The sequence below is a fragment of the Cupressus sempervirens genome, chromosome 3 (genome assembly GCF_028749045.1).
Source record: "Cupressus sempervirens isolate cs-2001-9-10 chromosome 3, ASM2874904v1, whole genome shotgun sequence".
NCBI classification, from domain to species: Eukaryota; Viridiplantae; Streptophyta; class Pinopsida; order Cupressales; family Cupressaceae; genus Cupressus; species Cupressus sempervirens.
In genome coordinates, this window is record NC_143120.1 from 1,065,585,902 (window position 1) to 1,065,613,041 (window position 27,140).

General features: G+C 32.9%; 1 pseudogene; it reads right to left on the reverse strand.

The window, feature by feature from the left end:
* Window positions 1-27,140, reverse strand: part of LOC149570415 (autophagy-related protein 16-like) — a 194,776-nt pseudogene that overhangs the window by 100,675 nt on the left and 66,961 nt on the right.

Genomic DNA, 27,140 nt, shown 5'->3' on the forward strand with positions numbered 1-27,140 from the left:
AGGTTTTAAGGTTGAGTGGATAAAGATTGTCTTGAATTATGTACATGAAATGAAGCTATGGATTGAGGGTGGACCAGTGGAAATCACAAAGTAGATTATACACCAAGTAACTTGTTACCCTACCACTGATAAAGTAAAGACCATCAGATGTCAAAGAAAAGATGTGATTGAGGCTAATACATTGGTCATGTGGAATAATCATGGCATGTCAATCTTTAATATTAAGGATGTTGAGAAAAACATTTCTATGATGGTAATAGCTCACACATTCTAAAAACATGGTAGACCATAAAATGTTCCATCTATTGTGGTTGATATTTCCTTGAAGAATCTGAAGAAAGGTCATTCATACAACCTAGTTGAGCTTTAATTGCAATAATTGGAAGAAAACCTGAAGAGTATGAGGAAGAAAAATATTAATATGTGTAAGTTTTGTTCTTTGTTGGTTTTCATATTTTTCTATGTGCAAAATTCTTTTCCAACCAAAGGAAATGTAACTTGGAGTAAGAAGAAGTCGGTCTCCCAACAAATCAATGAATTTATAAATTTGTTGGGAGATAATTTTGAATCAATCTTGGATGGATACTTTGATAAATTTAAGAAAAAAATGAAAAAAGGTCCAATATCCCTAAGTCTTTGGTTGATAAGTGCTATGAAAACATTTGATTTCTAGTAGATATTTATTAGACCTACATCCAAGTAGTCATACCTAAAATTTCATAGTTGAAGCCACTAGGTTATGAAATCAACATTGATGAGGCAATTGTAGCAATCAAAGCATTACTAGATGAATCAATAGATAAAGAAGTTGAGCCATTCATCACATACAAAACTACAAAGATTAAGATCATGATGGAAAAAAAGGTTCCTAAGCTGAACTAGAAGAGAAAAGGGATTATCAAGAACCTAGAAAGAGTTTTGGTGAAGGTGTTGAGCAGGAGGCACCCTTATAGATTGCTAAAGGAAAAGGAGAAGACATTTCTAGTGAAGAAGAATAAGAAGGAGATGAAGAAGAAAGAAATGAAGAAGAAGGAGGTCAAGAAGAAGAAGAGGTTGAGGGTAAAGGCAAAGAGATAGTTGTGGCCAATTCATAGATAATCAAAGGTAAGAAGGAGGAGTATAAGCTTACCCCTGAAACACAAAAAGTGATGAGATAACAAACTAAGGAAAATTATAATTTAGTTTCCAAGCTATAAAGGAAGGGATTAGTAAAAGTTACAAGACCTACTCAAGGAAGGAATGTAGAAAAAAGGAAGGTTAAGGTTGAGCCACCCAAATAGTGTCAAAGAAGCCAAGGAGAAGGCTCATAGTTGTTAGCATGAATGTTGATGATACTAATTTGAGGGAATATCCTAAGCATTGGAGAGTATTGGTATGTTGCATTCATCACTCTGTTTGTCATTGATTTCAACATAATATGATTTTTGTATAGATTGGCTAAGTAGAAAATATAGATCTTAATGGTACAAACAATAGTTTGATTATCTGGTGATGTGCAGTTATGGAAATGTTTGGCATAGTGTCCTGATGATGTGGTTGAGTGCATAGAGTCTAAGTCAAAGATGTATGGATGATGTACCTAATTTATAGAGAGTAGTTTAGAGAGAAAGAGCATTGGGAAAGTAATTCTTGATGTTTCTTTGCTATCTTTCATCTAAGATGTAATGAGAAGATGTGCAACTAGGTAGTGGTAGAGGATAGTCTATTGGTGATGTCAAAGAGTGTGCAAGCCCTAGTATCATAACGTGAGGTTTTGTATAGACAGTGAGCTGACGATGCTATTATAATTGTAATTAATTAATTATCTTATTATAATTAATTGGGAAAGCCTCAGGGCCAACTCAAGGAGTTATTTTTAAGATATGGCATAAAGGAAAGATATTTTCCTTATTTTTAAAGTATGTGTGCGATCATGATATCAAGTGCGAAAAGGAGTAGAGTGCTTGAGGAATGCGTCTAAGCAATCCAAGGGATTATTGGATGCAAGTTTTGTGATCTGGTTACAAGATCAAAAGGAGAAGAGGCCTGATTGACATCACATAAGAAGAAGAAGGAATTACATTTCATTTCTATTGTTCTATAAAGAATAATATAGAGATCATTTGGATAGTTGGTTCATTGGTCATAACCTTGAAGCTATTTGGGCAGTGGGTCTAGCTATCTTCCATAACTCCTAAAAGGGTTGGCACAACTCCTAACAGGGATTCAAAGTATCCTAATAGGGACTAATATGTACTAAATGTATTCATAGACTCCCAATATGGTCCATCCTCTAACAAGAAATATTTATATTAGTACATCATCTTGTGGGTACCATCCCCACTAGTGTTTTTCCTTTGATCAATGATTTCTCTATTTACTATATCTGGTGTTATTGTGTATGCGTATCTTTTTGTAGTTTCTGATTATATTGCTAATATGGTTAAATTTTAATAAGGTTGATAATTGTGATATTAGTTGGATAGCTGATTCACTCCCTCCTCTTAGTTGTATTGGTGGACTATATATTCTAACAATTGGTATCAGAGCACCAAGTCCTTGAAGGATAATATTAACAACTCTGGGAGATCGATGGAGGATCTTTTTAGAAAGGATAGTCCTAGATTTTATGGGGCCAACTATGACATTTGGAAGGAGAAGATGAAGACTCATCTATTGTGCATGGGTCCAGGTCATTGGATCTTGACAAAGAGTGAGAAAATGATTGTGAAAGAAGATCAACTTGAATAATGCACTGAAGCAAATATATATCTATTCATGTGTAACATGAGAGCTAAAGAAGCTCTACTATCAACTCTTCTAGAGAATGAATATAGTCAGGTAAAGTTACTTCAAACATCTCATGAAAATTTGAAGGCATTAGAACATACTTTTGAAGGTGATACACATGCAAAAAGAATGAGATTGTAGAATTGGATATGTGCATTTCAAGATGCTAAGATGAGAAAAGATGAATCTATAAGAATCTATATTGGTAGAATATCAAAAATTGTTGCAAAATTTCAGTCTATTGGTGGAACCAAGGAAGATGATGAAGTAATAAGGAAGATCTTGAAAATTTTGATGCCATCATTCAAGAAAGTAGCTCAGATGATTCAACTAGTAATACCCTACACTAAAAATTTCACAAAGGAAATGTTTCTTGGAAGATTAGAATCTGTAGAAGTAGATCTAAGATAGTCTTGAGATCTAGCTAGAGTCAAAATAGTCTTCAGTGCCTAAACATTCGACCTAATCTGATAAGGAGTGCAAGCACACATGGAGATTTTGCTGGTAGTAGAAAATTTGATCAAGACAAGAAGATTAAGGAAGGTATAGCCCTTCTTGTGAGAAGAGAAAAAGATGGTAATAAAATCTTTAAATGTTGGACTTGTGATGAATTTGATCATTATGCATCTAAATTTCCTAAAAGAGAGAAAACGTATAAAGGAAAGTTTAAGCCTAGAGGAGGTAGAAATTATTTGTATGAAAATGAAGATGAAGAATATGATGAGAAAGGTCAAAGTGAAAGTGATGATGAATTGGGATTTGTGGCTATCAAAGAAGATGATCTTGATAGAGAAATTAGAGAAGAAAGAGCTCTAGTTTCCCAAGTGGAAGAGAAATCTATTTGAATAATTGATAGTGGTTGTTCACATCACATGACTGGTGATATGAATAAGTTAGTTAAGTTCAAGAATCATGATGGATTTATTGTTAGAGTTGGTAACAATGTAACCTATTAGATAACAAGATTCGGATCCATTACTCTTGATGGCAAAATTAACATTGATGATATTTTTTTTTTGATGGATTGAAGCATAACTTGTTGAGTGTTGGATAGTTGGTGGAGAAGGGTTGTCATTTGCAATTCACTAAGAAGACCTACATTATCAAAGATAGAGATGGTAAGTTTATTGGAATAGGCACAAGATCTAGAGGTAATGCATTTTAGTTGAATCCTACTAAAATGATATGTTTGGTAGCTAAAGTGGACAACAGTTGGTTATGGCATAGAAGATTCTGTCACATAAACTTTGATAATATTATGAAGGTTAGTAACACATTTGTAGTTAGAGACTTGCCTAAGATTACAAAGCCTACTAATGTTGTGTGTAAAGAATATATTTTGGCTAAACAAAAGAAAGTATGATTTCCTAGCAAGAAGTTCACTACCATAGAGAAGCTAGAGACCGTTCACATAGATCTAAGTGGTCCCTCTAGAACAAGAGGATTCTATGGTGAAAGATACTTTATGATTTTTGTTGATTATTTCACTAGAATGATGTGGGTTGCATTTCTTAAAGATAAATTTGAAGCTTTTGAGAAGTTTAAGATATTTAAGAATGGAGATGAGAATGAATCTGGTGTTAAAATAAAATGTTTGAGATCAGATAGAGGAGGAGAATTCACCTCTAGAGAGTTTAACATATTTTGTGAAGAGAATGGAATCAAAAGACAACTATCTTCACCTAGAACACTTGAGAATGATGAGATTTCTAAAAGAATAAATGAGTCAGTAGCAGAGGTAGCAAGAGAAATTTTGTTTGAGAATGATGTTTCTAAGACATTTTGGAGAGAAGTAGTCAATACAATAGTATACACTCTGAACAAAGTACAAATCAGAAGAGGTATGAGCAAGACAACTTATGAATTATGATTTTGTCATTCATCATCAGTTAAGTATTTTAAAATATTTGGGATAAAATGTTATATAAAGAGAGATGATGACATTGGTAAGCTTGATACAAGAAGTGATGAAGGTATGTTTCTTGGTTATTCATTGAAAAACAAGGCATATAGATGTTTTAACTATATAATTAAGACAATAGTTGATTGCACAAATGTAAGCATTGATGAAAAGTTTGGAACTAAGGAAAATATGGTAGATTATAATTCAAATGAAGAAGAGGACAATTCTAGAATTGTTAGACAAAATGCAAAAATTTTCTTTGAGACTAATGATAATTTTCAAAATGATGTGCTAGCTATTGAGAAAAGAGGAGAGCACAGATCTAAACCTAGAGATGAGATAAGAGTTGAGATGTCAACTCCTACCCCTAATAGGACTCTAACAAAGAATCACCCTCCTAAGAAGATAATTGGAAGAAAAAACATAGGTTTGATGACAATAAACAGAGTAAATGAGGAGATATGTTTGATATCTCAAGTTGAACTTAAGAGCGCAGATGAAGCATGTAAATATGATCATTAGATTCAAGTAATGAAGGAAGAATTAGATCAAATTGTGAAGAATGATAGATGGGAGTTAGTTCATAGACCTAAAGACAAGAATATGTTAGGAACCAAATGGGTATTCAGAAACAAGTGAATGAGCAAGGCAAAGTTGTGAGGAACAAGGCTAGACTTGTATGCGAGGGATATTTAGAGAAAGAAGGCATAGACTATGAGGAGACATATGCATCTGTAGCTAGAATGGAAGTAGTAAGGATGTTCTTGGCTTATGCAACAAATAAGAAGTTCAAATTTTATCAAATGGATGTTAAATCAACCTTCCTGAATGAAAAACTTGAAGAAGAAGTATATATTGAGTAGCCTAAAGGTTTTCCTTTGATAGAAGACAAAGAGATGGTATGTAGACTAAAGAAAAATCTATATGATCTGAAGCAAGCACCTAGCACCTGGTATGAAAGGTTGGACAATTATTTGGCAAAGCCTGGATTTGCTAAAGGTATGATAGATAGTAGCCTATATTTGAAAGAAGTTGAGAATGGTTTGCTGATAATAGTAATATTTTTTGATGACATCACTTTTGGAGGTAATGATGAAGTAAGTGATAATTTTTGTGAAGAAATGAAGAATGAGTTTGAAATGAGCATGATAGGAGAAATGGAGTTTTTCCTAAGATTGTAGATTGTGCAGAACATTGATGGTATTTTCATTTTACAACCTAAGTACCTGAAAGACTTTTTGAAAAGGTTTGGTTTAGAAAGTTGTAAACTTGTTGGTACACCTATGATAATTGGTCACAAGTTATCCAAAAAAGATGACACACCTGCAGTAGAGCAGAAGGACACATCAATGATTGAAGGTTTGCAGTATTTGATTCATACTAGACTAGATATAAAAAATGTAGTTGGGATTGTGGCTAGATTTCAAGCTAATACTAAGGAGTATCATTTTGTAGTAGAAAAGAGTATATTCAAATATTTGAAAGGATATATGACTATGGAATTTGGTATGATAGATTGAGTAATTTTACTCTATGTGCATATACTAATGTAGATTGGGAAGACAGTAATGAATGATGGAAAAAACACCAATGGTCGAGAATTCTTTCTTAGCTAAGCAAGAAGTAAGATTGTATTTCATAGAGTACAACTGAGGTATGTTTGGGGTTATGCCCCTACCCACTTCTGAGTTGATGATGTAGAGGGTGCATCAGTTCAGTGGTACAAAGCACTATTTTGAGACTCGACTGAATGTTTATGCTTCCCAAATGGGGGAGTATCTATGATGAGAAAATTTATAAAGGACTCTTGGTATTTGTTTTTGAATAATTTCTTTGGACACTCGAGCTGGTTGAAGACTTGGAGTAGCATATTAGCAATTGGCATGTAACAATTGGTATGTTGTAACATTGAGGCCTTTAACATTGATGTATTAAAAACATCTCCTAAGCAATGGGAGATAAGAACTATATGAACAAAGGAGAATATGCATGAAAAAAATCTCTTAAAAAATGGGGGAGAAGAACTGTATAAATACGGGAGAGATATCTCTTTAGAGAGATTTAGAAAGATTCATGCAAGGAAGCATGAATATGCACCTAATGTATTGTAAATTTTTTAGTCTGAAGTAAACAATTATTGTCGAAGAAGTAGGATTATGCATCTATTGTATTGAGACTTTTTAGCATGTGGACAACTGATGCTGGTCATCAACAGTAACAAAAAACTATTTAGTATTCTTGGAACTTAGATGGTTTTTCATCTATGTTGCCATCAATGCAAAAGGGGGAGAATGTTAACATGAATTTTGATGATACTACTTTGGGGGAGTATCCTAAGCATTGGAGAGTATTGATATGTTGTATTCATTACTATGTTTTTCATTGATGTTAACATAACATGGTTTTTGTAAATTTTGGTTAAGTAGCAGACAAATATCTTAATGGTATAGACAATATTTTGATTTTTTAGTGATGTGAAATTATGGAAATGTTTAGTATAATTTCTTGATGATGTGGTTGAGTATGTAGAGTCTAAGTTGAAGATGTATAAAAGATGTACTTGATTTATAGAGAGCAGATTAGATATAGAGTAATGAGAAAGTAGTTCTTGATGTTTGTTCACTATCTTTTATTTGAGATGTAATGAGAAGATGTGTAGTCAAGTAGCAATAGAGGAGAGTCTATTGGTAATGTTAGAGAGTGCACAAGCCCTAGTATCAGATGAGTGCATTTTTGTATAGAATGTGAGACAACATTACTATTGTAATTGTAATTAATTAATTAATTATCTTATTATAATTAGTCGGGAGAGCCTCAAGACCGACTCAAAGAATTATTTTGAAGATATTGTATACATGAAAGATGCTTTCCTTGTTTCTAAAGTGTGTGTGTGATCATGATATCAAGTGTGAAGTGCAAAAAGGAGTAGAGTGCTTGAGGAATGTGTGTAAGTGATCCAAGGGATTATTGGATGCAAGTTATGTGATCTAGTTATAAGATTAGAAGGAGCAGAGGTTTGATTGACATGACATAAGAAGAAGAAGGAAGTACATTTAATTTTTGTTATTCTACAAGGAATAATACATAAATTATTTGGAAAGCGGGTTCATTGGTCTTAACCTTGAAGCTATTTGGGTAGTGGGCCCAATTGTCCTCCACAACTCCTAATAGGGTTGGAAAAACTCCTAATAGGGTTGGAATCTCCTAACAGGGACTCATATGTACTGAATGTATTCATAGAATCCTAACAAGGTCCATCATCTAACAAGGAATATTTATAATAGTACATCATCTTGTGGGTACCATCCCTACTAGGGTTTTTTCTCTGATCAAGGGTTTCCCTAGTTAACATATCTAGTGTTACTATGTATGAGTATCTTGTTATGGTTTTTGACCATATTGCTCATATGGTTAAAGTTCAACAAGGTTGATAATTTTGATATTAGTCGGATAACTGATTCAAACCACCCCCCTCCCCTCCCCATTTGCAAAATGAGCTGCCTTAAACTCTTTTCAACCTTTGCCTTTGCCCTCGATGCTGTTGCCTTGAATGCTATATTGGTGGACTATATATTCTAACAATAGTTGCCAAAGAAGATGATGATACAAAATCTAAAGATACAAACTAGTTTAGAGTGGTTGTATAGAAGAAGCCCTAGACAATAGAAGAGGTATGTGAAAATATTAGGGGAATTGTAAGATTTTTTAGATTCCATTTCACTAAGTATGATAAATTGGGCAATGAAGATAAGAATAAAGTTGAACAAATTGTGTTAGAAATGATGGAAAAATTTAAGTACTTTGGAAATATGATACCCAATGAGCTCTATGGTAGAGTAGATGCAAAATGGAAATATGCACAAACAATTGAGAGGAAAATTAGAGAGGTTACACTTGCCCAAATCATTCTTGAGTTAAATAAGAAGCAAATTAAAAAATCAATAAATGAGTTTAATAATATATTTATACCTAAGAGGAGGGCTTTCAAAATTTTGAAAAATAACATTGAACCTATTGAGGAGGAAAGAAAAATGATATGGAGTAAAAATATATGGACTAGTTCCTGATGATGAACAAAAGAATGAGAAAAAAGAAGTTGAATAGGAACAAGTGGAGTTAGACAACACTGAAGATATTGACAATGGTCAAGATTATCTTGTTTATATATTCAACTATTTGGTGCAAGTGGGTGAATGACAAACAAAGATAGTGGTCACTGGTGATAAACTAGAGAAGAGCCCTAATGAAAATGTGTTAAGTGAATGGATAGAGGAAGCAAAGTGAAGACCATGTATGAACCAAGTCAATAGAGTTTCCAGATCATGAAAAATTGATGGAACCCAATTGTATATAAGCAATGTTAGTATGCTAATAGAAACCAAATTTAAATAAAGCTTCTACAGACTAAACAAAATTCATAAACTTCAAGATAGACTAAGATGAGCTCTCAATTGAGAATATGAGCCATTAATGGGATCTCTCAATGAGAAACTCTCTTGTTGAGTAGCTTTGTCTAAATAGATAGGATGTATGCTCAAGCTTTATGCTTCAAAAAGGGCTTCAAATGGAGTTGGAATTTGGGTGTGAGTGTATGGTTTTGATGTAAAATGGCTTCTCAAAATGGCATTATGACTTTACTTCATGGATTGTGTTATTTTGCAAAGGGGAAGGATCCAATTTATAGGCAAGAGGCTTGAGGGATTGAGGGCTAAGATGCAAGGATGGGAAAAAGCTCATGGAGGGCTCAGATTGCATGAGAGGAGAGCACATGGATTGTGCTTCCTTATAGCCAATCAAGGAGTGACACATGTCACATGGTGAGAGGATGGAGGAAAGGGCAAGGATGAGTCAAAAAAGGAGGCTCAAGAGATAAAATCTTCATAAAGACCCTCATAATGACTTGTAAGAGCAATAAAAGGGCTTGTAAGAGTCATTTATGACCTAGTGGACTTCATAAAGTTTTATGGTTGAGATATTTTGAGGGTGATGAGAGAGATTTCGACTTGGGCTTGATTAGGAAGGTTCTAAGCTTGCTTAGGCTTGTGCAAATGATTAGAGGATGGATTAGGATGGTTTAGGATTAGCTTAAGGATAGGCAAGTGGATGGCATTGAATGAGGGTGGGTGAAGGAAGAGATATTTGTTAACTTTGGCTTGGGTTAGTAAGTTTTAACCCATGTTTAGGGAATGTGACAAGGTTAGGAGGGGATTAGGATTAGGTTTAAAGACATCTTCTAGAAGAGTCTAGACTTTGGATGAGGATAAAGACTTTCTAGAATAGTCTAGAATTTCCTAAGATGAGGATGAAGACTTTCTAGAAGAGTCTAGAACTTTTTAAGATGAGGATAAATTAGATTTTTAGGAAATAAATAAAGTTTTATTTATTTCAAGGGTTTGGGTTGAGGAGATATTTATTAAAACTTTTTTAATAAACATGAGGATTAATATTTAATTTTAATTAAATATTTTGAGTTAGGATTAGGGGTAGGAAATGATGGGATTAGCCTTTAATCAAAATTAAAGAAGGATTAGAAGATTTTGGAAGAGGTTATTGGTCATAAGGAAATTGGCCAAGTTTTGGGCAAAAAATAAATTTTTAATTTATTTTGGGTTTTTTGGTCAATTTATTAATTAAATAATTAATAAATAAGGAAATAATGTTTAAATAAGATTTAAACATTTTTGGGAGGGATTCCTTAATTAAATATTTTTAATTAAGATAAAGGGATTTAATGGCATAAAAATTAATTAATTAATTAAATAATTAATTAATTAATAAATGATGATGTCATCAAGACTTTTTCAGAAAATAAAAATACTTTATTTTCTAAAGGTTTTTAGGTGTCTACACCAATCATATGATTGTGCAAGTCAAGGACTATTCAAAGATAGGTGCATAAGAGTCCATTCAACAAGTAGTCTAAACTACTGTTAGAATAATTTAAAATAACAAGTCTACCTTCTTGGCTCAAAGCAACTCTTATTGTAGTACCACTAGCATCATAGTCTACTTGAAAAACCTTGTTAAAATTAGGAAGTGCTAAAATAGGTTGCTTAGTAACTTTCTATTTCAACAGATTAAAAATCTTATATGCTCTTATAGTCCACTTAAATTCTTTCATATCCCCTCTCATTATTTTAGTCAAGGGTCCAAAAATACTACTAAAACCCCTTATGAACTTTCTATTAAAACTAGCCAGTCCATGAAAAGATCTTACCTGTGTCACCCTCCTTAGACTAGGCCATTCAAGGATAGCCTTCACTTTCTTTGGGTTCATTTTCAAACCTTTTGCTGAGACTATGAATCCCAGGTACACTAACTCTTTTAAAAAACTACACTTCTTCAGATTTATCAACAACTTTTCTTCCCTCAACTTATTAAACACCTTTTCAATATGAATCAAATGCTCCTCCAATGTCTTACTAAAGATCAAAACATCATCTAGCTAAACAATGACAAACTTACCCAAGAAATCCTTTAGTACCTCATTCATGACCCTCATTAAAGTGCTTGGTGCATTGGTTAGCCTAAAAGGCATGACTAACCACTCGTATAGTCCTTCCCTTATCTTGAAAGTTGTCTTTAATTCATCTCCTTCTCTAATGTGAATCTAATCATACCCTCTCTTTAGATTTGTCTTTGTGAAATACATAGCCCCACTCAAACAATCCATAGTATCATCCATCCTTGGCAATGGAAATCTATACTTAATTGTGATCTTGTTAATAGCACAAGAATCTATCCACATCCTCCATTCTCCATTCTTCTTTGGTACTAATACAACTAGTACAACACATGGAATCAGACTCTCTTGAATCAACCCTTTCTGCAACAACTTATGAAGCTGTCTATTCAATTCTTCACTTTCTACTGGTGTCATTCTATGTACTACCTTTTTTGACAAACTAGCCCTTAGAATCAAATCCATTTGGTGATTGATCTTTCTCATTGGGGGTAATCTATCAGGTACATTATCTAATAAAATATTAAAAAACTCTCCCAACATATCTGCAACTTTTGCAGGTACCGCTTCTACTTCTTCTTTAGTATCCTTTGGAATTATAGTAAAACACATATGCTCATGCTTAATACCTTTGAGAAACTCTTTTCCATCGAAAAATCATATTCCAAAAACACTACATACCTTTTCTTCTTTCTCCTTTAATGACTTCAACTTATGCTTCACTCCATCCTTGGTCAGAGTGTAAGTATTTTCTCGCCCATCATGTACAACATGCCTATCAAATTGCTAGGGCCTAACTAGTAACATATGACATATGTCCATAGGTATGATATCACAAAGTACCTCATCCTGGTAGCTTCCAATCTTGAACTTCACTAAGCACTGCTCATTGACCATGACCTTATGATCATCTTACACCCAGGAAATATGGTGTGGACATAGGTGTTTCTGACTTTTTAGCTTCAGCTTTGTGATCATTATTTTTGACACCAAATTTTTAGTACTTCCACCATCAATGATCACATCCCAATAGTTATCTTCACATTTTCACCTGGTGTGAAACAAACTCCTTTGATTAGGTTCATTCTCACCACTCAACAAGACTCTTCTATTACCTAAAACTTCTCCTCTTTCAACATCTTTAGAATGTGATGATCTAACATCTTCATCAACATGTGCAACTTTTTCCTAGCCTTCTATTCTTTGATCTATCCTTCCTTGGCATTGGAAACCTTCAAATGCTTTATGCTCTTCTTCTCCACAGTGAAAACATTTACCATAGAAGCCTCCTCTTCCAGATCCTTGTCCTCTACCTCTTCCTCTTTGATCTCTATTGCTCTAATCATGGAAACAATTGGAATTGTTTCCCCTTTGATTTTGACTACTTCTTCTAGTCTCATCCTAATTGTTTTGATAATCATTGTGACCTCTATAAGATCGTTTGCCAGATCTTCCACTGTGACCTCTTCCACTATTCTTGTTATCAAACTTTTTGCTCAGTTCCTCTTCAACTCTTAGGAAAAACTGGTATGCCCCCTCAATACTATTCATTCAAACTAGACTTAGCTCATTCTAAATACTTGGCCTTAACCCATTAAGATAATAGGCTACTTTATCCTTATCAACTTTTGCATGGTTGATTCTAATGAGAACTCAGTAGAACTCTTGAACAGATTTTCCCACTTGCTTCAACCCTTGCATTTTCTTCAACAAATCAAGCTCATAATCCCCAAGAATGAATTGTCTCTTTAGTTTAGCTATCATCCAATCCCATCTTGTGATTTTGTCCCTTTTCTTTCTATTATATTCCAACTGAACCTCCTGCCACTAGATCTTGGCATGGCCATTTAGTTTCACCTTTGCAAGCTTGACCCTATCAGGATCCTCAATATTGTCATACTCAGAGTACTCCTCTAGATAATTGATATAATCAATTAGCTCCTTTGGGTTAAGATTTTCTAAAAATGTGGGAACCTCAAACTTAGGTCTTTTTCCAATATTAGGGATGGTCTTAAAAATCCTCTCTTCCTTTAGGTTTAGAACTGCCTTTGCTTCAACATTTTCTTCTTCTTTATCCTAATCCTCACTTTCATCTCTTATGGGAAGATTTATTCCTCTATGCATTTTTCTTCCAATGCTTGCATTTGTCTTTGGAGGGCTCTAAAACCCTCAGGTGTAACACCCATAGCTCTTCTGCCATGCTCTCTCTGTGGAGGCATTTTTCATACTTTCATCGAAACCTACTGTAAACCACCTCACAATTGACGATTTGTCTACATGCTCAGGCCAAACCACAATCCTAGTGTGAACTACCTCATAGTCAATGATCTGACACACTCAAGAACTCTAGCTTTGATACCACTTGATGAAGGGTGCTCCCTTTAATACCATAACACATACAAAAATAAAGGAACAATAGAAAATGCAAGATCAAAATATGGACTTCTTACTGTCACCGCAAATGTAGAATTACATAATTCACAAGTACAATATGCTAACCCATATGGGTGCCTTCATTACAGTAATCTACAAGACTAAGCTATGTAATATCACCTAGAGTTGTCTTAGACAATGTTTAGGCCTTTCTTAAATAGGAAATTTTATACTACCCAAGAAGGTTCTAGATGCTCAAACTTAATACCTAGGGCTAACAGACCCTAACAATACATATAGAGTTAGCCAAATATATCTTTGACAAATTATTTTAGAAATTTTAGGTAGCACAACTTCAAAAGGCCATAACTCTCAAACCATTTCTCTAATTGGCTATTATAACCACTTTTCAAAAACTCCAGCTCCTAATCTACAAGCTAAAAATGGCACAAGTGCCCTTTCATCATGTTTTCAGACCTCATCCAGGCACTCTAAGGTCTCCAATGGTAAGCTTGAAGATTTTTCCCCTAAATTTTCCACTAAAAATCCACAATAACTTCTTTGATACTTAAGCTAGAGCGATGAGATTTTTATTGGAGGTTTATAATTCTAAAATGAACCTTCATGTAGAAAATGAGAACATTCCAAGCTTGCATGACAAACTTACTTAAAAAAGAAAATTCCCAAAAATAGTAACCCCCCTATCTACTAGTCCTTAAAATAGAAAAGACTGAAAATAAAAATATTTTTGGGTGATGCAAGATTTCCCTCACACCCGTGATGCTCTTGCATCATTTTTTGAGGACTTCAAAACATTCCATTAGAATAACCCCTTGATTAAAGGATTTACATATGACTGTTAGGTCAACCTTGATTAAAGGATTTCGATATTGATACAATGGTTAGAAATTAATAATAGGTTGATATGACAAATACAACTTACTTTGCAAATACAAATCACAATTTGGTCCAAAAACTAACTCATTGACTGGCCTCCATTGACATCTCTATCATTGATTCGCTTGGAAATCCTTCAAGCAATCACTCTCAACACTTCACTATTCAACCTTTTGCTCAAGTTTGCCAATTAACATGTTGAGCTATCATTTGCATGGTTCTTAATGACATAAATTCTTTTGGATCTCTCTCTTGAAAATTTGATCAATTACCAACTCGAAGGTTCCATATGACTATTTTTCAACCTTCTAGGTAACTCAACTGAAGATAAATGTGTATGTTCACAAGGAGGCCTTTCCTAGTACCCACCAATCTATATACCTATTATTGAAATGTAACCACAAAAGAGATATATTTTTGTATCTTTTGTTTTATGATGAATGTAATTTTATCAATGCAACTATATGAATTCCTATTTTTACCAAGTATTTGAAAAGCAAATAACAAAGATAGACTAACAAGAGATTTGAAGAAAATTACTAAAAGGGAAATTCCTAATAGACATAAGTCAAAGTAACAAAATGTCTACGAATTAAATTATCAAAAGGATCTTGTAGGAAACTAATGAAATTAGGAACAACTCTTCCTCAACTCTACTGATGCAATCGCAATGGGAACTTCAATAATAATCGAAAGATGTTTCACATTTCATCAAATCACAAGGCAACATAAAATGCACTCACATGAGACAAAATGCTATGCAAGAAAAATAGTGATCCTTTCTCCAATTCATCACAACAATGGAATTTGTTAACACAAGGAAAATACTAGAACTAAAAGATCGCACAATCATAACAACGCAATAAAACCATAGGCTCCATTATTATTCATGAACATGCATTCCCAAAAATAACACACTTCATCAAGAATACCTACTCTCAGAATGAGAGCACCAATACACTAGTAGAATTTTGGCAAATAAATGACTATGTGACTAAAATTTTTAGTCACATGACTAAAAGTGATCAAATTCTAGCAAAATATTGTAATTTATAAGTATAAGTCACTAAATAAATGACTAATTTGGTCATCAGGTAAAATCACAAGGCTAGGAAAAGATAAGAGACTAAATAAATGAATAAACAATTAATCACTAATAATTAGTCATGCAAGCAAATGAAATAATGAATGATTGATGAATTTATCATTGTATTAATACATTCTTTAAGTTTTTAATAACTTTTATTACTCACTGATGGATTTTTTGTCATAACAATACATCATTATTAGTCAACTTCCTCGAATGCCCTCTCAACTAATATTGAACTAGAAATAAACTCAAAATCACCCCAATCTGCTCTCAAACTCATCAAAATCTATCTATGAACTCCTAAAGAAAATAAAAACCCTCCATGCACTCAAAAGATAACTACAAATCAATATTTGCATCCTTGGATGATACAATGGTTCATGTCAAATTGATTGAAGGGTTTTGTGTTGGAAATGAGAATGAAGTAACTGAGAGGGGGAGGGGGTGAATCAGTTACTACAAAAACATTTCACAGTCCCTTAGATGTCTAAAAGTTTGATCTATTTTACAGATTACTGAAACTTGATATTGCAGCAAATAATAACAATCATTAAGAACTAATATCAAAACAATTCAGCGAACTCAAACACTAGAGACACCAGATTTAACGTGGAAACCCAATATGGGAAAAACCACCAATGTAACTAGTTACTGTTTTTCACTCTTCTGAAGTGAGCCCTGTTAAGAGCCAACCCTGTTAAAGGTTACAAAAACACACTGTTAGGTGTGACCCTGTTAGAGGATTTAAACACTCTGTTAGAAGTGGCCTTGCTAGAGGTCTTTAGAACAATTAAACTAAATTGTCACCTTGTTAGAGGATTTACAAAATGGCTGTTAAACCAACTCTGTTAAGAGATTTGGATTCACTGCTGCAAAGGTTATAAAGCAACAATGAAGTGACCTAAATAATATGCAACTTATCTTTTGCTGATTACAGATCTCTGTTCGGCTTGATTGGATCCTTACTGATCAAATACAACTTTACAGCTCCTTTAATCCTTCATCAGGATTTTCTCAGTCTCCTCTTATCCAAGTATTTTCTTTCGCATCCTTGCTTCTCTTGTTCTTCACTTGTTTTTACACCTTTTTCTCACACACTTTTACAACTTGAATAACTCTATATATATATATTTTCGATTATCAAGTCGGCTCAAATAACTTGGAAAATAATTATTCCAACAGTCGGCTGAATTGCAAGATTTAACAAATCCCTTTACTGGCCGACACAGCATGGTAAACTCTGTTCAAAAATAATTCCTGTGTTAACCAACTGAGCCCGGTTAATACAGAGAATTCCGTGAAACCCTTCAGTCACCGAGTGAACTCGATAAGCACTGAGTTCCCTGTGATGACCGAGTGAGCTCGGTGAAACCGACTCCACTTTGATGACCGAGTGAGCTCGGTGAAAACTGACTTCTCCATCTTTTCTTCGATGACCGAGTGAGCTTGGTGAAAACTGACTTCTCCATCTTTCCTTCGATGACCGAGTGAGCTCGGTGAAAATTGAATTTTCCATCTTTCCTTCGATGACCGAGTGAGCTCGGTGAAAATTGACTTCTCCATCTTTCCTTCGATGATCGAGTGAGCTCGGTGAAAACTGACTTTTCCATCTTTCCTTCGATGACCGAGTGAGCTCGGTTATTACTGTCTGTTTTATTTTCTTCGATGATCGAGTGAGCTCGGTTATCATTGTCTAAACTCGGTTAACTGAGATTAAAGACTGATATGACATTTTGTGTGACATCAAGGACAACACTATCCAACATTTTGTTACTTTGGGTGAATTTTTTTTTTTTTGATGTTGTTCATTTCTTAGGTTTCCTTGATCACATTAAGAAAAAATATTTTGTTTGATGTTTCTTATAATTTTTTTAATCTATGTTTCTTTCTAAGTCAAGAGCATCATAGATAATAAATTTTGATAATTTTGCAAGGATTTATCTCACTTGAAATGGGTTGAAGAATTTTAGACCCGAAACTCATCTATATAGAGACTGTGTTTATTTGAAACCCTTGACTTAATGTTGTTCTAATAATTTTCATCTTGAATTGTGAGGTGAAGATAACCTAGTTGTCTTTTGGTGTGATAATACTTAGAGATGTTTCCTTAAATAATGAAAGAAATATCTATCTATTGTATATCATTATTTTTACAGAAAAAACTATCTTTAGCAACATGTGATGGTTTACATATGTCTTTCTAGGGGTTTCTTATACCGCTTATTATTATTTTCATTATTTATTTTAAATCAAATAAAAATAACATTTATTAGATATTAAAAATATTAAAAATAAAAATATTATCTTTAGATTTTCTTTTACTCATTTGAAAAATTAAGTCTTACTATCTATTAAGAATATTCAAATAAACATATAATAAATTAATAAATATACTAAGAATAAAATAAAATATAAATATGGTGCCATCATAACATAATAATTTATATATTAATTAATTACATTTTATCGGTATAAATTATTTTATTAAGAATTAATAATGTACATTAAAGTAAAATAATCGATATGCAATTTAGGACAATTAATGCTGATTTAGAAATTTATTTATAAATTAAATAGTTTAGGTGAGAATTTTTTAGTTATAATAGAGAATTTCATCATACTACAAAAAATGGTTCATTGTTAGGCATGAGCCTATAACATAACAGTAACTTGTGAGCCTATTATGTGGGTGGTCTTGGGTTTGAGTCTACATAAGCTTAACACATAATAATAATTAATTTAGGTTTCGACCCATTACCTATAAAAAAAGGGTTTCATTTCTATTTTTTTTTCTATTTGTATTAATTTATAATGTAAAAGATACCACAAAGAAATTTGATTCTATGTTATACTATTGAAATCCTTCCTACATATCAACCTAATGAAATCCTTAGTGATACATCAACAAGAAGGAATTTGACCCAATATTTGTTTTGGGTAAGAACTCATGAAGCTTTGTAACATTCAATCTATACTATAGTCCATATTGTCATCTTCAATATAAAGGGTGACACTTTGACCTAAATACAAAGTGATCAAATTATGTGATTTTTTTTAGAGGTCCCTATAGATGTGTTGTTATCGCTTTCTATGATCATCTAATATGAATTGTTATTCTCAAAGATCTATTATCTTCCAAGTATTAGATTTGACTCTCTAACATCATACAATAGTCATAATCTATCTAAAAAATGTTGCCAACATTCTCCTTGATTGTGCTAAAATAAGAGTTTCACATTAGAATATAGAACATAACACAACATAATGAAAGAATATTTTATTATATTTGAAAGATCTCTCTTCCCATGAGCCTTTAGTAATGGAGTCCCATTATCTTCCTCATAAGATTTTTCTAGATAACTAAAATTAATATCCACAATTTATCTAAAAATATTGCCCACTTTCTCCTTGATCATGAAAACAAAGAGCTTTATATTATAATATACAATATATCATAATATGATTAAGGAATATTTTATTAGATTTTAAAGACCTATTAATATGAAGCCCACTTATATTCTTCATTAAAATATTTCACTTCTAACATTTATCCATTATGACATTTATTGCACAAACATCACAACTTCAACTTTTATTTATGTATTGGATTTTCACAAGAAAAAGGTATATATTAAAAAATATTATATATTATAATATATGAAAATAATATAATTAATTGGCTCACATTTCAAACCAACCTCACATTGTTGATATTTCATTTTCCTTCCCAGATTGCTTGCGTCTATCTCTCCCACTCCAAACCAGTCTCACGATCCTAAAACCATTGAATACCTGGTTAATTCGATAGGATTTTCTTGTGGGATTTTCTCACCTACAAGATACATGAAAAGTTATCTAATGCTTAATACCTCTGTCACCACTCATGCCTCAAAACCACCAAACTTTTGGTTTTCAAATATGACAAGGGAAAGTCATCAGTGTCACCATGATAAGAAATACCATTCTCATGTCTCTTACAATCAATTTTATTTAGGGGGACACACTATGAAGATCTACATCGAGGTTAATCCTGAATAGTGTCATGCCAATTTAATTGCTAGGCTACATGGCTCTTGCTAATGAGTTTAATCCAAATCAGGTTCGTCTTTGGGTTATGAATGAGGGTTTCATTTAAGTTTTAATGACATTGGTAATGAGTATTTGCTTGTATTAGGTGTATATTTATAGGATATGGTTTTTGGATTCATTATGATGGACACTTAATGGAGCATGAAGGTTAGGGATGAAGTAGAATTCCCTGCATTTTCCTTGGTGAATAAAGATACATGTTAGGCTCTTAGGTATAGACCTCTAGAGAAAGAAAGGGTGTAAGTTTTTTTTAAAAGAATGACTATTTTATGCAATGATTTTGAAGTATAAAGGGGATTAAAGTATTTGCATATAATTTTTGTATGCTTGAATGATGGAGGTTACCTTGGATTCATAACACCCCAATTATTTGAATGAATTAGTAATGTTTACCTAGAGTGCTAATGTGGAAAGAGGTATCGATGCAACCCACCCTTCAACAAGGAAGCTCCTTTGGTTTACCACTTGCAATTTATTTTATGTATTCAGAGTTTGGATTCACAGACAATGCAATGAATCATTTGACAAAATGCCTCAAAGAATTTGGTCTAATGGAATGTCATGGCTACAAGATATCACAATTTTGATTTTTTTAAAATTCCTAAAACATTCAAGATGTTACAATTAGAAGGTACAAAGATAAATTCCACAACTATTTCTAACATCTTGCATGCCTTTCTGAAATCATAGCTTTTGGACAAGGTATGGACATCTATCCAATGAAACAAGATGGGCAATTTTAGTATATTTGACCTTCCATGATAGAATATGGGACATATTAGCAATATGTGTAAGATAAAAAGTCCTGTAAATCATTTGACAGAATGCCTGATACATATGTGTTCTCTTAGGTTGTAACTACAAAAACTTGCTTATTTCATCCTTTGACTTTGGTTGCATTCTTTTCCTACCACATAAGAATACATCTCTCCTCTTTGTGGCCTTACCATCACTTCAATTCAATTCACAAGACATCCTTTAAAAAAAGAGAGTAGAGAAAAAAAATTGGAAATAGCTTATGCTAGTATTGTGTATAAGAAAATTAAGAATTTCCAACAAAAGAGACATTATACCATCAGCTAAGAAAACTGCTCCATTCTTGTTACTGTTGGCAAAAATATTGAAAAGTGTTGAAGCTCTAGATTCAAAGGCATGTGTATTATATGCATCAATGGTATAAGGTGGGAAATTTACAAGAGAATGAATACAACCATTAGAACCCATGTAAGAATGAGCCTAGTCATTATCTTTTGCCAATTCTTTGATCTCATCTACCACTTTAAATTGCAATTCTGATGATTGTCCACTAAGGCTTACAAGCAATATTTCACATATTTTATTAGGGTCCTCATAAAAATGTATGATTAAACCATACCATGTGACCAAGACATGTTTTTTTATTGGTTCCACCATATCACTCATAATGAAGCAATATTAGAGAGTCATAATAATAATTGCTACTAAAAGTACATGTTGAAAATATGCCTGTATTATCCTTAGCAACACTAGTAGTTTAAATTTCCTCTAATGCGACTATATTGACCTCTTTAAATTGAATTCCATCAATACTTTGGATGGATCTAGAGTCTACCAAATCTTATGTCCAGACTCTACAAGGAGGGAAAGTGGTTAGTGGATCTAGTACCAATATCCTATTATGTCCACACCAACTAGAAATTAGGCCTTTTACAAAAAAATTAGGAGCCAAACAAAGGTGTGCTAATTTATGAAAAGTTTTGGGGCATGTATTCTAACCATCAGTGATCCATATACCAATATAAATTTATTCATATGCCAGAAGAAATAATTATAGGGTCAGACATAAGTTGTAGGGAAATTGGACATCCAAATTCTTTAGGAGGTACTAACACACTTCTTTAGCCTCTAGGTCTCTCTCTTTTCTTTCTATATTAAATGTGTGAGACCTTGATACATGGTGGTCACCATTCCTTCCATTCCTAGTAACCTTTTCAAGGGAACTACTTACTAATAGAGAACATGGGTATGAGCTTCGAGATCTAGGGCCATCTGAATACTCATTTTCAAAAAACTTAGCATACTATGTAAGAAGATGCATAAGATGAATGATAATAGATTCCTTACACTTATCATCATAATTGAAAGTTTTATTAAGAAATCTCTTAAGTGTCATATTTCTATCAAGACAACTCCTAAGGAGATGATGTCTAACTTCAAAGTCATCTGATGGAAAATATCCAATTCTAATGTACTATTTTCATAACTAGAATCATTGTCCTATTGTACCAATTCGATGATCTCATCACCAACCTCATTTTTTGATTGTTCAAGAGAAAATTTTACTCCCTCAAGCTCATTAATAATTTCAACAATTTGTTCCCCTAGTATTTGTGGCACTATGGATACTACACGGATCAGTCTGTGACCCTATACTTTGAAAGTAGCTAAAACTTCCAATGACCAAACATCAAGTAGATTGTGCAAGTTGTGTTGGACACTTCTAAGAAGAAACTAACCATTTCATGATAATGTAACCAATGTTATTCTAGAAACACGAGCAATAACTTCATTAAATAGATTTCCAATCTATGTATCCCAAAAATGAAGATGGCCATCCACATGTGCTGAATATATGTGTTTCTCATTTGTAGTTAGGGACACAAAATTTTAGTCATGGAAAATTATGGTGTTTTCCACATACCCTTGATGAAGGTCCTAAACCTTTATTGACCAATCATAAGTAGTGCTTACAACTTTCCTATTTGATAATTTGCTGACATATGTAGCACAAACCTTATTTGAATAACTTGTTAAAGTACAAGACTAAATTGTGCATCCAATAGATACAATTTGTGATCAATGTTAGCTCCTAGGATAAATTAATAATCACCAGAGACACCAAGATCAGAAAAAGTAGCAAGGTAACTATGTAATTTACTTACCAAGGAACCTGACTTTATATCCCAAAGTTTAACTAGCATATCTTGCCAACTAGTGATTAGTTGATCACTATTATTTAAAAAAAGAAAAGAATGGAAGTCACTTCGTGGGAAAGGACATATATCTTGTAGAAGATGGTATACTTGACACTCCATAATCCTTAAGTCCCAAATCTCTTTATTGCATAACTCTGTCCACTTGCTTCCATGTTGATTCTTCTATGCTGCTAGCTTTCAAATGATTCATCATATCTTCAAAGATACAACACATTGGCCTAGAAACAACACAAACAATCAAATTTTTGAACCAAAAAAACCCATAGTGGTGAATAAGTTCTAATAAAAATAACTTAATTTGCTTAGTTTTTATAAAATAATACTTTCTTTGATGGTGTCTTCTTCAAACAAATCTTGTTAACAATTCACATTCAAATGCAAACCATCTAACAACTAGTCAAGGCTAAAATCTCTCTCTTTTTGCATGTTGTAGCATTTCATTAACTTGATAGTCCATGAACTTAAGAAAACCTAACACCAAAGAAAAAAATGACTTAAAAAAGGGTACCAAGCAATGCACAATAGTACATATATGAATAGTAAACAAAAAACATGAAACAAAATATAAAGAGATAGTTAACAAAAAATGTAGAGGGCATAGCTAGTCTAAGAAGTACAATTTTCTTCTTATAGCTTTATTTTGATCTTTGTATATTTAGTTTATATAATTAAATCCTCACCTCATTAAGATGATCTAATTCTTGCATCTTCTGTAACATCCACCTTTTGATCAACATATAAATGTTTTCTTTTTTGCTACTTAGTCTAGATGTCAGGTCAACCACTTGCTTATGGAGCTCATGATTTTGACTTTCAATGAGACCAACAGAACTAGATCTTTTATCCAAACTTTTGTCCAAAGCACTCTTGGCCCCTTTAAAATTATCAAAATTGAATCCCCAATAATATCTAAGAATAGTTCGTTACAATTTGCATAGTGTTAAAGAAGTGTCTCTTGTTTGTCAAGGGCCAGATGCAATGCACTCAAGGTTGGTATGGTATGCATTTGGAAGGATGAAATCCTCCTCCATGTCTTGAGCATTGTATTGAAAAGTCAAAATCTACATGGTTGTATTGTGCGATGTATTTGAAAGGAGGAATCTTCCTCCATGTCATTGAACATTGTATTTCTATGGACAAGGTTTTCATTTATTATTTTGTGTATTATGTTGCAAAAATAAGCTCTCTATTTTATATATATCACTGTGAAGAATGGCTTCATGGAAGAAAGAAAGTAATTTGGATATTCTCATAACTATTTGCATTGTAAGATTTATTGTTATGCATCTAGTTGCATTGAAAAGGAAGGGTCAACTTGTCATAGTAGATGCATATGAAATGTAAAAGAGATTGATTTCAATAGCTATCTCTATTGAAACTTAATTAGAGTATATGTCTTCTTTGCATGCATTCCTTTGGAGCAAGAATCAATACAAAAAAAATATTTTTTAAAATATTGATCATGAAGGAGTTCAATCTTGCATTCATCAATAAGAAATATCATAGAAAAGATTCATCCATTAGTTTCATTGTTCTTGATTTTGTCCCCATGAATTTTATGTGTTAAAACTACTATTCTAATGAGTTCAAGATAGATTTACTAATCTATATAATTACATTGAAATGTTAGAAATAACATCATAAGATTGAAACATTATAGTGAAAGGAGAAGATAGTTCAAAGGGAAAATATGGTATAAGTTTCATAAGAAAACAAGCTATAGATGGACATTTTAGCTCTTTGGATTTTGCATGGGGAGTGAGAAATAATCCACTCCCCAATTATAGAACAATAAAATAATCCTCAAGATTCCTCCTATATAAAATAATAAATAAATTAGTCCTACATCCCATCCCTACAATCTAAGAGTATGATGAAATGTATAGATTCAAATGGGTCAACCCCATGTCCCATCAAAAATCCTATATATGCTTAGCCAAAAAATAAAATAATAATAAAACAAACTGCTTTATAAACCCTACTTTAATATATTTAAGGCATACAATTTGGTTTGGCAAAGGAGGGAGAGAGGTTACATGAATCCCACCTTCCTCCTCCATTTTCTATTATCGAGGCACCTAAAAAGATCACCCAACTTGGTCAACATTGTACACTCATCCCCTTACCTGCATGGTATATTAAACATGGGTGAGAGAAGACCACTCATCCCAATACCCTGACTGCCCTTGACTAGACCTGTCGTGTGTGAAGTAGAAGGGACCACCCTTTTTCATCTCCCCATGTCATTTAGATGATGGCACCAAGGAGTTTGAAGGAAGGTCACGTGAGTAAGTGGTAAGGGAAGTATATAATGATAGGGGGTTAGTAAATTAGATTTTATATAATATGCATTTAGATAGTAGATAGTAAATTGCTGATTTAAAACTTGTAGGCAATTAGACCTATATAATTTAGTAAATTAAGGAAAGATTTAGTTAGTATCGATGAAATAGTTAGTGGTATAGTTGTTTAGTGAGTTTGTTACTTGTCATTAATTAATTAGTAGAAATAGATTTTTTATTAGTTAGTAAGTCTATGTATTGGCATACAGACATTAGTTAGAGAATGCAATTATTAATTAGGGGACGTGCAAATGAATTTTGTAAATGGAATGAGATAATTGTAAAATAAAATTATAGTCAAAGATTGTTAAATTAAAGTAAGATGATGATAGGTAGGCATGTTGATAAATTTGTAGTAAAATATTGTTAGTAGGTAATATTATTTAGTAAGGGTATAGTAGAGATAGTTTGACTTAGTAAATAATATTAGTTGGTATTATATATTTAAGTTATTAAATTTAGTTGGTGGTTAATGTAAATGGTAAGTGTTAGGGTAAAGAGTATTGGTGGTAAGGCAGAAATTAGTAAGAAAATTAGTGATCTAGTGGAGGTTAGTAGTAGTGATGGAAAGATAATAATTAGTTGGTTAAAGTTAAGGAATTGAGTTAGTAGTTAAAGTGTTGAACTTACAAAGTGACTAAAAATACTAATAGATAGTAGGTTATTAAAGTTGTTAGAATATAATTCAATGTCGAAATGTAAGTGTATAAATAAAGTATAATTAGTTAGTATGTAAATAAGGGTCAATAGCCATGCTAGTGGAAATAGTTTGTCAATTTGTGTTTCTTATAATATTTAAGTAATGATAGGATATTTTTATTGACTAGAAAGAAAATAAAAACCTCTACTCAACCCTAATTTCCAAAAGGAATGATCCAAATTGATTGAGCACAAGAGAGTGTTCAATGCAAAAATGGATCAAGTAATGGAAAATAGGGAGAAAGGAGCTTATATGATATTTCTATTGTGGAGGGAGTATGTGCCTAAATCCTAAAATAGCTAAAAGACAAAAACTCACCTTGAAGTAGGAAAAATCTAGAAAGTGTTGTTTTCTGATGTCTGTATGCAGTTTCTAGAAATTTCATAACCTATTCTAGACTAGAAATGTCAAGATAGAGAAAACTTAGAAATCTTTTTTCTTTTTGAAGGGAGGTCGACCTTGACCCTATTGAGGGGGCACAATCTTACCCCAAAAAGTCAACCTTGACCTATGCTACTCTGATGAAATTTATATTTGTAGATCTCGCAAGTTCAACAAAAAGGGTATCCAAATTTACTCTCCAATTCATTGTTCCACACATATATCTACAAGAAAAATGGTTTGTTGGTTGGATGGGGGATTTTCCCCAATCAAAACCTAGTTTGGAATTAACCTTGAAATATAATTGAAACAATATATGCATAAATAAAGTAAATGGAACTATTCACCTTACTTATGTGGAAAGCCTTGTGGAGGATTCAAATCCTTGAATCCACAAGTACGAATGCTCTAATGTAGAAATGTATGTAGGATGTCTCAAATTAATGTCATTAGATCTTCAACACCAATCTTGAATGTATCTTTGTATAGAAGAAGGCTTGGATGAATATGGATAAAATCTTCAACAAGAGGGCTCCATAGAGATTGAATCCTTCAATGGCTAACAATGGATCTCCTTGATGAATTGAATGCTTGAAGACTTGGGTGCTTGAATGCTAGAATAACTTCACTTCATTTTATTGATCATAGGTAGATTGTAGATAGTGGATGCACTCATGAAGTTATGGATGTGCTTCACAAAGGGTAGCTCATAGTTCATATAAAGTAGATGTCAAAATGAGGGAAGAAGGCTTCCTTATATAGAGATCTAGGGCACTAACTCCTAGAGAAGGTTGACATAGGAGAATTAAATCTGATTTAAGCTTTAACCCATAGGAAAAAACCTAGATTAATTGTATTTTAAAAGTCTACTATTCTAAAACCTAAAATAGCTAACCTGGAAGTAGGAAAAGAAACTTTCCGAAGCCCAAGATCCCAAAACTCCTAGAAATTGAAAATTGGACCTAGGTTCAAGGATGAGTTTGACCCTACCCTAGGTCAAGGTCAAGGTCATCCTTGATCTAGGTCAGGGTCAAGGTTGACCTTGACCTCATCATTGACCTAGAGGCCAAAGACCTAAGTTTTACAGAGTAGTTTGTTAGAAATAGGCTGGGAATATAAAGAGAGAAAAAGAATAGGTGGAAAATAGCTAGATCCATT